The sequence below is a fragment of the Macrobrachium nipponense genome, chromosome 4 (assembly GCF_015104395.2).
Source record: "Macrobrachium nipponense isolate FS-2020 chromosome 4, ASM1510439v2, whole genome shotgun sequence".
In the NCBI taxonomy this organism is placed as follows: domain Eukaryota; kingdom Metazoa; phylum Arthropoda; class Malacostraca; order Decapoda; family Palaemonidae; genus Macrobrachium; species Macrobrachium nipponense.
The window spans coordinates 111,317,819-111,330,128 of NC_061100.1; the positions used below are offsets into that span (position 1 = coordinate 111,317,819).

A 12,310-nucleotide genomic window follows, 5' to 3' on the forward strand; every position below is an offset into this window, starting at 1 on the left:
AAGCAAGGAATTTGTGAGATCTGGGAACATGTGCATATATCGGGAGAAGACTGGTCAAAGACCGCGCACCCAAGCTATTGCTTTTAGTCTTTCTCAACCCAGGATGTCATAAGATGACAGAGGGGCGGCTAGAGGTGGGCAGTAAAACATTAAGACCTCAGGTTTGTAGCTATAAAAAATACAACTTGTCTTAGAAAATTTGTCATTTGTTCATACGCGAACAAACCTTGGTCTTAACAATATGATAGCCTTATACTTGGAGGGAGGTACAGACATCCTCAGCAGGCTGGGGGCCAACCCACCAGTCCAACTCCAAAAGAAATATCTACACGAGTGGGACTAATGCCTGTGAAAAGCTAGATAAACTGATATCCAACAACTCAGCCAACTGGGTTACATACAATGATATATGAGAAGATTCATTACAGTAGGGAATTAAACAGAAATTCTGACTGTTAGACAACAAACCAATGCATCAGGATTCGTTATCACTCCCCCTTGCTAGAGAGTGGAGTACGTATATACTAGTGAATAGAGGGTTTGACTATTTGAACACAATGCAAAACAAACTACCAGTATGACTACCTTACTCACCTGTATACCAGACCAGTCTAGCAAATGACGTGCCTATTCCTCAACCACCACCCCCCCCAAAGGAAGAAGGAAAGGAACAAGAGAAAGAAAGAGACCAGCCAACTCACTTATTCTCTCTTCCACAGAATCATCTTAAGTAAGATACAAATATGCCCGATTAAGGGCAACGATAAGTTACACGATCTGTTGGGCAGCCACCACAGGACCCAAGGAAAAAAATGTCCATAGATCTGTGGGAAACATCCTTAAGATAAAAAGAGGTGAACGTGGACTAGCGTAACCAAGTACCAGCGCTCAGAATTCTAGGAACAGCCAAATTCTACTTGAAAGCCAGCCACAGAGGGACCAATACCCCTGACGTCATGTGCTCTAGCCTGCACAGGCTCGGCGGCGGAATCATCAAGAGTCCAATATGCCTGTCCTTTATCCGCCCAATTTATTAATTATTTTTATTTTGCCTAATCTCTTACATCTAGCACCAACAATGGCTGATTCCTTGTGAATGCATGTTCTGAGTGGGTAGCATGCCCAGCAGAGAGCCAAACGAGTAAGTGTCCCAGAGTTGCAAAAGGAGAGGTACGCTGCTCTTTACTACAAGCATTTTCTTCACTATTTGCCGTATTTTTTGCCGTTTTCTTACATCAAGTAACTAAATACAATTTATATACATTTGTGTGTATACTAGAGTCAAAGTGAGACAATATGCCGAAACGGAACCATGCAACTATGGCCCATCTACCAAATTTTGCTAAAAAGAGACATAGGGTCGAAGGAGCGACATTGTTGTTGTTGATGTGGCAGCACTGCAATTTCCACCACCATTGTTGGCTGATGTCTCCAGCACTGTCCCACCATCAACACCATAACACCACCAACAACAACAACACGAGGCTCTGTTTTGGCTGCTGACAGCCCCATGCCTTGACGTCGTCTGCTGCGCAATCATCTGAGGTTTTTTTCACCATCACAGTTACGCTCACAGTTGATGAAAGTAATAAAGGACGATAAAAAGGGAGTGTATGATGACAAATTCTTACTTGCTTGGTTTCAAACCAGGCAACAAAGTCAGGTGGTACTTGATGATACCCCGCCTCGAGTGAATAATACCCCTTTTAAGGGGGTGCCAGAAACCAAGCAAAAAAAAAAAAAACACTAAGAACTATTAGAAAGAAGGAAAGGCAGTCTGAATTAAGCGCCAGTGAGTATTTAACATTTGTTTGTATCATGGTTTTGCTCAAAGATCAGTTTTTTCCACGTGTCAAAAAAAAAAAATCTTGTTGACCTTTACGGCCATTTTTCTCAGTTTTCGCTTTTTTAACTTCAAACGCACACTATTTTTCTTATTTATAGACCAATCTTAATGTTAAATATACCATTGAAAAGAGGAAAGAAAGGTGAATATTCCATTGGGGCTAGATTTTTTCTTGGGTTGATGAGGAACTCATGATAACCAAATAAAAAAAAATTTGGGGGGGGGAATTCCCCCTCGCCCCCATCCCCCCCCAAAAAAGGAAAAACTGTTCACCTTATATATATGTATAACATATAATAATTTTATAAAAATCGAAGCATTATTTCTATATAAGCGGACTCCCCCCTTAAGATAGCAACACAGAGCCCTAACAGGACACAAAACGAGCTCTTGAGAATCACCGCCCACAAAGTCATCCAGAGGTGGAATGCAAAAGGAGGTGAACCTGTCATCCTGCACTGAGGGATTCAGTCTTAGCCACGAATTCCAGGATAAATTCGCAGGACACTAACCCCAACCCCTGGTGTGCTTCACATCATAGCTCAGGCCATGAAGCTCCCCCACTCTTTTCGAAGAAGCCAAGGCCAAGAGGAAAACCGTTTTGAGTGTCAAGTTCCTGTCTGATGAACGACATAAAGGCTCATAAGGAGCTTTAGTGAAATTTCTCAGGACCAAGGAAGCATCCCACATTGGAGGCTTAAGCTCCCTCTGAGAAAACAACTGATCAAACCCTTTAAACAGCAAGGAGAGTTCCCAGGGTGAGATGTCAACACCTCTGAGACATAACACCAAACTCAGGGCCTCCATGTAGCCTCTAATAGTGGAAACGAATAAGCCTTTCTCATTCCTGAGGAAACCAAAAAGTTTATGCGCTGAATAGAGATTTTGAGTGGAGAAAAACCTCGTTTACAACACCAATCACAGTAGATTGCCCATTTACCTTGGTAAATGGCAGAGGTAGATTCCCTGAGATTGCTGGACATATGTCCTGCTGTCTTCTGAGAAAACCCTCTCGCTCGGAGATACTTGATAGCCTCAACCATGAAGAGAGGGATTTTACTGACTGGTGGAATCTTTCTATGTGCGGCTGACAAAGATGCCACCACGGAGGAATCTCCCTCGGCACGTCCGACAAATAACAACAGCAGATCCAGAAACCATTCCGCTTGTAGCCAAAGAGGAGCTACTAATATCATCCTGAGATTGTGCGAGCTCATGTTCCTGTTCAGTACTTGGCGGATCAAACAAAACAGAGGAAAGGCATACACCTCCAGGTTGTCCCAGGGATGTTGGAAAGTGTCTTCTGCAACGCCAGAGGATCTAGAACCACTGAACAGAAAACCTCTAAGTTCCTGTTGAACCAGGTCGTAAAGAGGTCCAGCATAGGTCTCCCCCAAACCTGGGAAAGCCTGTTTGCCACGACCTGATGAAAGGACCACTCGGTGCCTAGGACCTGATCCCGACGACTGAGCTTGTCCACGACCACATACCTTTTGCCTGGGATACACCTGGCTGACAGCTCCACTGAACTGTTGACCGCCCTCTGGTGAATCTCAACTGTCAAAGCATGAGATTGACGCAAAACCAGTCCCCCGTTTGTTCACATAAGCGACCACCGTGGGGGAACTACAGAATGTCCCTCTACTTTCTCCCAAAACTCCTTCAGACCAAAAAAGGCTGCCCTTAACTCCAACACGTTGATATGTTGCTGTTTGTCCTCCAAACTCCCAAAGTAATGAGGTCACCTAAATGAGTACCCCAACCTGCGAGGGAGGCATCTGAAAACAGAAGGAAGTCCGGTGGCAGAGAATGCAAAGGAACACCTTCCACGAGATTCTGATCGTCCAACCACCAACAAAGATCTCTCACTTCTAGGGACAGAGGAACCCTTATCAGGGGTGAGTCCCCCGCCAGAGACCAAAAGTCCCTTAGTCTCCATTGCAGGGACCAAAGACGAAGTCGCCCATGATGGACCAGTTTTTCCAGAGAAGAAAAAATTCTCAGAAGAACCTGCCACTGATGAGCTGACTGATCCAGCTACAACAGAAAGTCCCACGCCACTACCCACAACTCCAACCTATGATCAGACGGAAAAACCCTCAACGCTGCTGTATCAATGACCATGCCTAGATAAAGAATTCTTTGACTGGTTACGAGATTCGATTTCTCTAGGTTCATCAAGATGCTGAGTTCCAGCACAACCGAAGCAGGCAATCCCTGTCCTAAAGCAGCTTCTCTCTGGAACTTGCTAAGACCAACATGTTGTCGAGGTAACTCACCAGATGGATACCTTGAGCATGAGCCCAAGCTGAGACAGGAGAGAAGACCCTTGTGAACACCTGTGGGGATGTGGTCAATCCGAAGCAAGGAATTTGAATTGGAACACCTTGTCTCCGAGACAGAAGCGAAGGAACTTCCTGGACGATGGATGAATAGCGATTTGGAAGAACATATCCCTTAGATCTATTGACAGCATGAAGTAGTTTTCCCTCACCGCTGCCAACACCGATCACGGGGTCTCCCTCTTGAACCTCGTCTTCCTGACAAAATGATTCAAAGTGGATAGGTCGATCACAGGCCTCCAACCCCGACGCCTTTGGCACCAAGAAGACGTGACTGTAAAACTCCGGAGACGGACACACCACTTCCTTCTATCGCACCCTTGTCAAGCATCTTCTGTACTTCCTCCCGGATAGCTAAGAACTTTGGAGAATTGGGGGAATACACCCTCCTGACCAGAGGTCTGTCTGAAAGCAGGGGCTGGGTGGGGGGGGGGTCAAACGGTAGTAGATACCCCCACTTGAAGGATGTCTACAACCCACTTCTCCACCCCATAACTGCCACTTGGCCCACTGGCCCACCAGGCACTCCCCAACCTGTGGCAAAGGAGAGGGAGAAGCGCCCAACCTATCGACAACCCCCTTTATTTCTACCCCTGGAGCCCCTCCTTGACCTGTAAGAGCAGAGCCGAAAGGAACTTTGGTCATCCGACTTAGGCTGAGATGACAAATGAGAGGGCCCAGCCGAAGCTGAACTTCTAGATAGCTTACTAGGCGACAATTTCTGCATTTGTTGCTGAACAAGAGGAGGAAGAGGAGAAGGAGGGGGACGATTCCGAGAACAAGACTCCACCTCGCAGACAGCCTGGTGCACCAACCTGTCCTTCGTGTCAGCTTGCCGCCAGTCTATCGCGTCCTCCAGCTCAGTCCGAGGAAACAGGAATGGAGAATCCAACAGATCCCCATTCCTGAGCGCCAACAAGGACTCAAGGTCAACCGATCTTGCCATCCTGGACAATGCTGCGTCTCCTCTAATCAGAAGATTAGCCCACAAATTGACATTAGGATGGGCAAGATACGAAAACGCCTTGCCCCAGACTGTAACAAACTGCCAAGAGAAGTCACACTCATCAACCCTTCTGCAGACCTGTCAGACACAATCTTGGCAGTGGCCGTCGACCACAAGTCTAACCATGACATCATCTGGAACATGGAAGCTGCAGTAGACTCCGTCGCCGAGGCATCCTGCGGTGACAAGGACAGCACCACCGACCTCCTTACAGACCTTACATCTTGTTCGGGTTGCCCCAGGTCCCTCAGTGTGAGGCACCTCTAATGTCTACCAGAGAGTTGCTAGTACATCTTCCGGTATATTTTGCATCTTCCAATCTTGGATGGTCTGGGATGCAGTTTAGATATTTGTCGAGCTTATTCTTAAACACATCTACGCTCACTCCTGATATATTCCTCAGATGAGCTGGCAACGCATTGAATAGACGCTGCATTATCGATGCTGGTGCGTAGTGGATTAATGTCCTGTGTGCTTTCCTTATTTTTCCTGGTATAGTTTTGGGCACTATTAATCTACCTCTGCTTGCTCTTTCTGATATTTTTAGTTCCATGATATTTTCTGCTATTCCTTCTATCTGTTTCCATGCCTGAATTATCATGTAGCGTTCTCTTCTCCTTTCTAGACTATATAATTTTAAGAATTGTAGTCTTTCCCAGTAGTCTAGGTCCTTAACTTCTTCTATTCTAGCTGTAAAGGACCTTTGTACACTCTCTATTTGTGCAATATCCTTTTGATAGTGTGGGTACCATATCATATTGCAATATTCAAGTGGACTACGAACATATGTTTTATAAAGCATAATCATGTGTTCAGCTTTTCTTGTTTTGAAGTGCCGTAACAACATTCCCATTTTTGCTTTACATTTTGCCAACAGAGTTGCTATTTGATCATTGCATAACATGTTCCTATTCATCATCACACCAAGGTCTTTAACTGCTTCCTTATTTGTGATGGTCTCATTATTAGGTCCCTTATATGCATATAGCTTTCTTTCTCTGTCTCCATAATTTATTGATTCAAATTTATCAGAGTTAAATACCATCCTATTTACCTCTGCCCAATCATATACTTTGTTAAGGTCTCTTTGTAGAGCGTTCCTATCTTCATCCAAGTAATTTCTCTACTTATTCTTGTGTCATCTGCGAAACTACTCACTACCGAATCCTTCACATTATTGTCTATGTCTTCAATCATAATAACAAACAGTATTGCAGCTAACACCGTACCTTGCGGCACACCGGATATTACCTTGACTTCATCCGATTTCTCGTCGTTTGCAATAACTATCTGTTTTCTGTTGTGTAAAAATTCTTTTAACCATCTTCCTACTTTATCCACGATATTGTGTTTTCTAATTTTCTTCGCTAATATATTATGGTCTACTTTATCAAAAGCTTTTGCAAAGTCTAAATAAACCACATCTGTTTCATTTCCGCTTTTCATATTTTTGAATATGTTCTCACGGTGGACTAACAGTTGGGTTTGTGTACTTTTTCCGGGTACGAAACCATGTTGTCCTTTATTAAACAAATTATTTTTTATTAAATGTTTCATAATATTTTTCTTCATTACCCTTTCATACACTTTCATAATATGTGATGTTAGACTCACAGGCCTATAATTACTTGCCTCTAGTCTTGATCCACTTTTGAAAGTAGGGGTAATATATGCTAATTTATGCTCATCATAAATCTTGCCTGTATCTACACTTTGTCTTAATAATATTGCAAGTGGCTTTGCGATAGAATGAACTACTTTCTTTAACAAAATAGCAGGAATTCCATCAGGCCCTGCAGCAGCTCCATTTTAATTTCATTAATAGCCTGCACAATATCAGCTTCATTAATATCTATGTCAGCTAAATATTCACTATTTTCATCCCTTACTTCTATATCATTATCTTCATTATCTATTCTAGGGGTGAATTCTCTCTTATATCGTTCTGCCAGTATGTTGCAAATTTCCTTTTTTTCATTCGTTAATCTCCCTTCAATTCTCAGAGGGCCTATTTCTATTCTTCTTTTATTCATCTTCTTCGCATATGAGTATAATAGTTTGGGGTTTTGCTTGATATTTAATAGGGTTTTTTCTTCCAAGTCCCGTTTTTCATTTTCTTTTGATTGTATAATCTTTTGTTCTGCATTTTCTATCTTACTTTTTAGTTCTATAACTTTCCATGCATTTTTTTCTTTTGCAAGACCTTTTTTCCACTTTCTGATTTTCTGGAACAAGATCCTTCTGTCTCTTGGTATGCATGAATGATGTTTACTTTTCTTCTTCGGTATATATTTTTCCACCATTTTCTCCAATATTTTATATAATATCTCCGTATTTACCCTTATGTCATCACTTACGAAAATGTTATCCCAATCTTTGTTTAATTCTTCATTAATTTCTGACCATTTTATATTTTTACTGTAGAAGTTGTATTTTCCATATCCTTCCCACTTTTTCATTTCTTGCTTATCTCTATTTTCACTTTTCAAATTGCCTCTTATCTTCTGCATTACTATTACTCTCTTTTTTATATGTATAAGTACAACCACAATCTCCTATTCGTTCTTTCCATTCTACGAAAGGAAAGTTGAAGTCACCAGATAGGAGAATAGTCCAGTCCTTGTGATTTCTACATATATCATCCAATTTTTCAATTATTAAGTCAAACTCTTTAGTATTAGGAGGTCTATATATTACTATGTTCATCAATTTTTCAGATTCAAATTCTACCGCTATTAGTTCACATTCTGAGTTACTATATTTCTCATATATTTTTCCTTGTTTTTTGTCTTTCCCATATATTGCGGTTCCCCCTTGATTCCTATTTTTTCTATCTGATCTATAAGTTTGGAACCCTTTTATTTGATCATCATTCCCAGTCTCTTGGGAATACCAGGTTTCACTTATATTCATTATATCTATTTTCTTTTCATTTTGGGTTAGTTCTTCTAAGTACTCTATTTTTCTTTTTGAGTTACTCGTAACTAAACCCTGCGCATTCATCACTATGATGGTTTGCGTGTTTTCTCCTTCATTTAATACTGGTAGTAATAAGGATTTTCCCATGTCTCTTTCCTGTTCTGGTATGTTGTTCTTTTTTTCATTTCCAGAAATTCTGACATTAAAAAATCCAACTTTTCCATAATATTTGATCTTCCTTCATCATAATTATTCATTTTGTGTCTGAATCTGCAATTTTCTCCGTTTCTGCAATATCCTCTTGCATAATAAATACAGTTATTATCTCTTGAGTAGAATTTCGGAGCTGATGTTTTGAAATTTTTTGCTGACACCTCTGCATATCTCATTGGTGGTTTGCTTTTCTCTTTTACCTGATATTCTTGATTTCTCTCTTTATTTGTTTCTTTCTTATTTTGGATTTTATTACTTGGTTGGTTATTTATTTGATTATGATTCATGGCTACAGGGTGCATATATTTGCATTTTTGTCGAACTTACATCCTTTTCCTTCTTTTAGGTTTTTACATATTTTTGGATGCAGATCTCTGCAATCATCCCCATATCCATCTAAGTATGCACATTTACCATATATTTCATAGTTTTGACATATCTTAGGATGTTTGTAGTAACATCTTTCTCCAAATCTGCAATTCCCTCTTTTCAAAAGGTTGCAGATTTTGTCTTTCTTGTCTATTTTTTCCTCTTTCCCGTCATTGTATAGATCTGGGTAGAGCCTCTTCGGGATTTGCTTTTCTGTTGTCATATCGTAATTTATTTCTTCGTAGGTATGCTGCTTTATTGCCTCATATGTAGTATCAATGAGTATCTCTGCATCCATACTTTTATCTTCTTTGTTTTCCCCTTATTTTTTCTGTCATTTCATTTTAGTTTACTTCTCTTCCGTTTTGCCTCTTCTTCTTTTTCTTCTTCTTCTTCCTCTTCCTCTTCTTCTTCATCCTCAACTATTTGTACATTCAATCTTGATTTAATAACATTGTCTATCCATGATAGACATGTTGAACAAAAAATTCTTGTATCTTTTCTCAAATCTTGTATTACCTCAGCACACTGTGGATGGGTCGGAATGTTGCATGCAGCACATTTTCTGATTAGGTTTTGTGGATTGACTATGCTATACCAAACCTTACACAGTTTGCATGCTTTTGGCATTCTTTTTCCTAATGCATCAATTAGGATATTCACAAGATTCACCTTATTCATTTTCTTTGTCGGAATATGTTGGTTTATGTATATTTTCTTTATGAGTCTCTTGACCACTTGGATTTTATTTGGAACTTCTTCAATTATTTTCAAGATGTTTTCATTAGATTTGTTCCAGTTTGAAGGATTATATCCTTCTAATATATCTATGAATGCTTTTGTATCTTTTTGGTTAGGACTGTTGCTGATTTCATAGATGAGAAATGCCAGTTCCCTTCCTGCTACCTCATCGTATTGCGAATCTGCTAGACACGCCAAATTACGCCACCTCTTCCCGCAGTTGGAACTTACTGCCATCTTGTTCTGATTTATAGTATTACACTTGATAAACTAACTTAGAAGACGCTTTATCCTACTATTTTCACACTAATCTTATCACCGATAGTTCACGAACACTTCTAGATATTTCTCAAATTCTAGTCGTATGTTAAACTTGTGATATCTGTTGATTAATCTGACTTCACGCGGGTACGACTCACCAAGCAAGATGGCTACTTCAAAGTCAAAGTCAACCCTGGCTTGAGACGTATGACGTCTGGGTTAAGGTGTCAAGGCAACAAGCAGACAGATTTCATAGCATTATACTTCCAATGCCTTGTGAGGGGTGGAGGAAGCAACTTGGAAGAACCCCTTGACCGAAGAGATCCATCCCAGTCTGACACAGAGGCATTCACCTTTGCAAGACTGACTGGACATGCCCCGATAAAGGAAGCTGAAAAGATGACATAGGATCTTGCGTAGCCCCCAGCAAGGCTTCCAAGCAAGTAGGAGTGAAAGACGACGGAGTCTGAATCCTACTCTCCAGATTGTTGAAACCACGAATGAGATCAACAACCTCTGTAAAGGATGACAAAAACTCGTGTTTCCTTCCTCCTGCTCTGGCAATGGAGACCGATGACGAGAGGGAGATGCACCTTCCTCTTGCAAACCAACTGCAGACCCAGCAGCCATAGAACCTGAAGCGCCAGCCAACACAGACACCAAAGGCCTGTCCGGACTGGAGCCAAGCGCCAACTCCTGTGACGAACAAATCACAACACTAGGAACACGACTACAAACACTCGCAATAGATGACTCACGTATGTGCTCATGTGGAAGACACGTGTATGTGCGACAGAGAAGCCTCTTGAACTCTTAACGCAGAACGAGAATTCCTCGGAGTCGAAACATGAACAGCATCATCGGGAGGGGAAGATGAACACCCTAGCTGCACCACTTCCGCATTCACAACCTTCAGTCTTCACAGGGGCCTTAAGATACTTGCGATGACAAATAGGCACTGTAGCAGACGCAGCAGATAAATCACCAACATGCGCATGTACGTGCAAGGCCGTAACATGCTTGTGTCCTGAAGAAGAGGACGACACAGCAATAGCAGATTGCACAGGGAAAGGAGACAAAACACTAACACTCTCAGGAACATGAATGTGCCGTTCTTCACTCGTTGATGAAGAAATAAAGTCTTTAACCCTCTAATGCTTGATACGCCGACGCGGTGTAGATGGAGGTGATGGAGGGGAGGAAGACACCACTCCTTCCTTACACACCCTCTTGGCAGGAGAGGGGGGAGGCGATGCAACACGTTTGTTCATAGCCTTTCCAGCAGAGAAGGCAGCAAACCTAACCTCCAAAAAGAGAGTCCAATCTCTTAAAAACCGCCTGACATAAAGCCTCGGATGGATCCGCAACAGAGGAACAGACGACACAGATGAAAGAAGATACATCCTAGATGGCAGCAATGACATCGCGGGAACAAACGACGATGACACAGAGGAGCGTGGCAGCGCAGCAGCCCCAACCGACGACACCATCGTAGCAGGGAGTGACGTCACTGATGGAACTGGGAGTGATGTCACCAACAGCTCTGAGAGAGACGTCACAGCCTCCCCCAGACCCAAGCTAGCAGCAGGCCTCACTGGTGGAGCGATAAGATGAGACTCGGCAGCGCACTACAAAATGGCTGACCATGGGCACCAACATAGAGAAGGCCATGGGGAGGAGCATCCATGAAATGCGTCAGCAAACCCTCCAAGGAGGGTGAACCCCATAGACCAAATGACGCAAAGAGCGCCACCATTTTTGGATGCCTCCGATCCTGAAAGAGAAGGAACTGATGAAACAGCCTCCTCCCTCCCGGGAAGCAAATTAACCCCTGAGGGAGAGGAGGCGACATTACACATCAAATCAGCCTGAGGGCCTCCTGATACTTCCAACGACGAATCGATGGAAGAAAAGGAAGGAGACATAGGCACACAAACTAGCATCATGGGGTGTGACTAAGGAAGAAGACGAAGCATCTGGGCAAGGCGATGAAAACCCTTCCCACAAAGGAAAAACTCTACGATGCACCCTCTTACTATAAAATAACTTTCACTGCGATTTAGCCCCGCATGACTTTCCAGGCAGGGATTCATTATATATAGTACAAAAATTAGCACGACACCTAATGCATGTGGAATGGGGTCCATAGCCGAAAAAGCCAGGAAACAAGAACACGGGAAACCCTGAGTCCCCAGCCACATACATTGGCAAGACCAAGAAGATGCAGAGGAAGCCATAATAACACAAGCACAAACACACAAACAAGCAAAAGAGCAAAAACGGGCAAACAACTGGGATGGCAGAGTAAGCAACCGTGATTCTCACCCAGGCGGTTAAGAAAAAGACTAAACATGATATCGTGGGTGCGCGGTCTTTGACCAGTTTTCACCCGATATACGCACACGTTGCCATAACTCACAGATTCCTTGCTTTTCAATCTGATTGTTTAACCAGATCCAGCTAAGTGCTACAAAATTATCCTATTGTTAAGACCGAAGGTTTGTTTATGTATGAACAAACAATCAGTATATGCATCAAGATTAAGTTTAAGAATTATCTAAATCATGCAATGATTACTAAATACTATCTTATTTATGGACGATGTCACTTATG

The 12,310-nt window shown here is 42.2% G+C and overlaps 1 protein-coding gene across 1 annotated transcript in view; it reads right to left on the reverse strand.

Moving 5' to 3' along the window:
• The window catches only part of LOC135211059 (DNA polymerase delta catalytic subunit-like), a gene marked incomplete in the record, with an annotated part of 237,143 nt that overhangs the window by 149,600 nt on the left and 75,233 nt on the right, over nt 1-12,310 (reverse strand).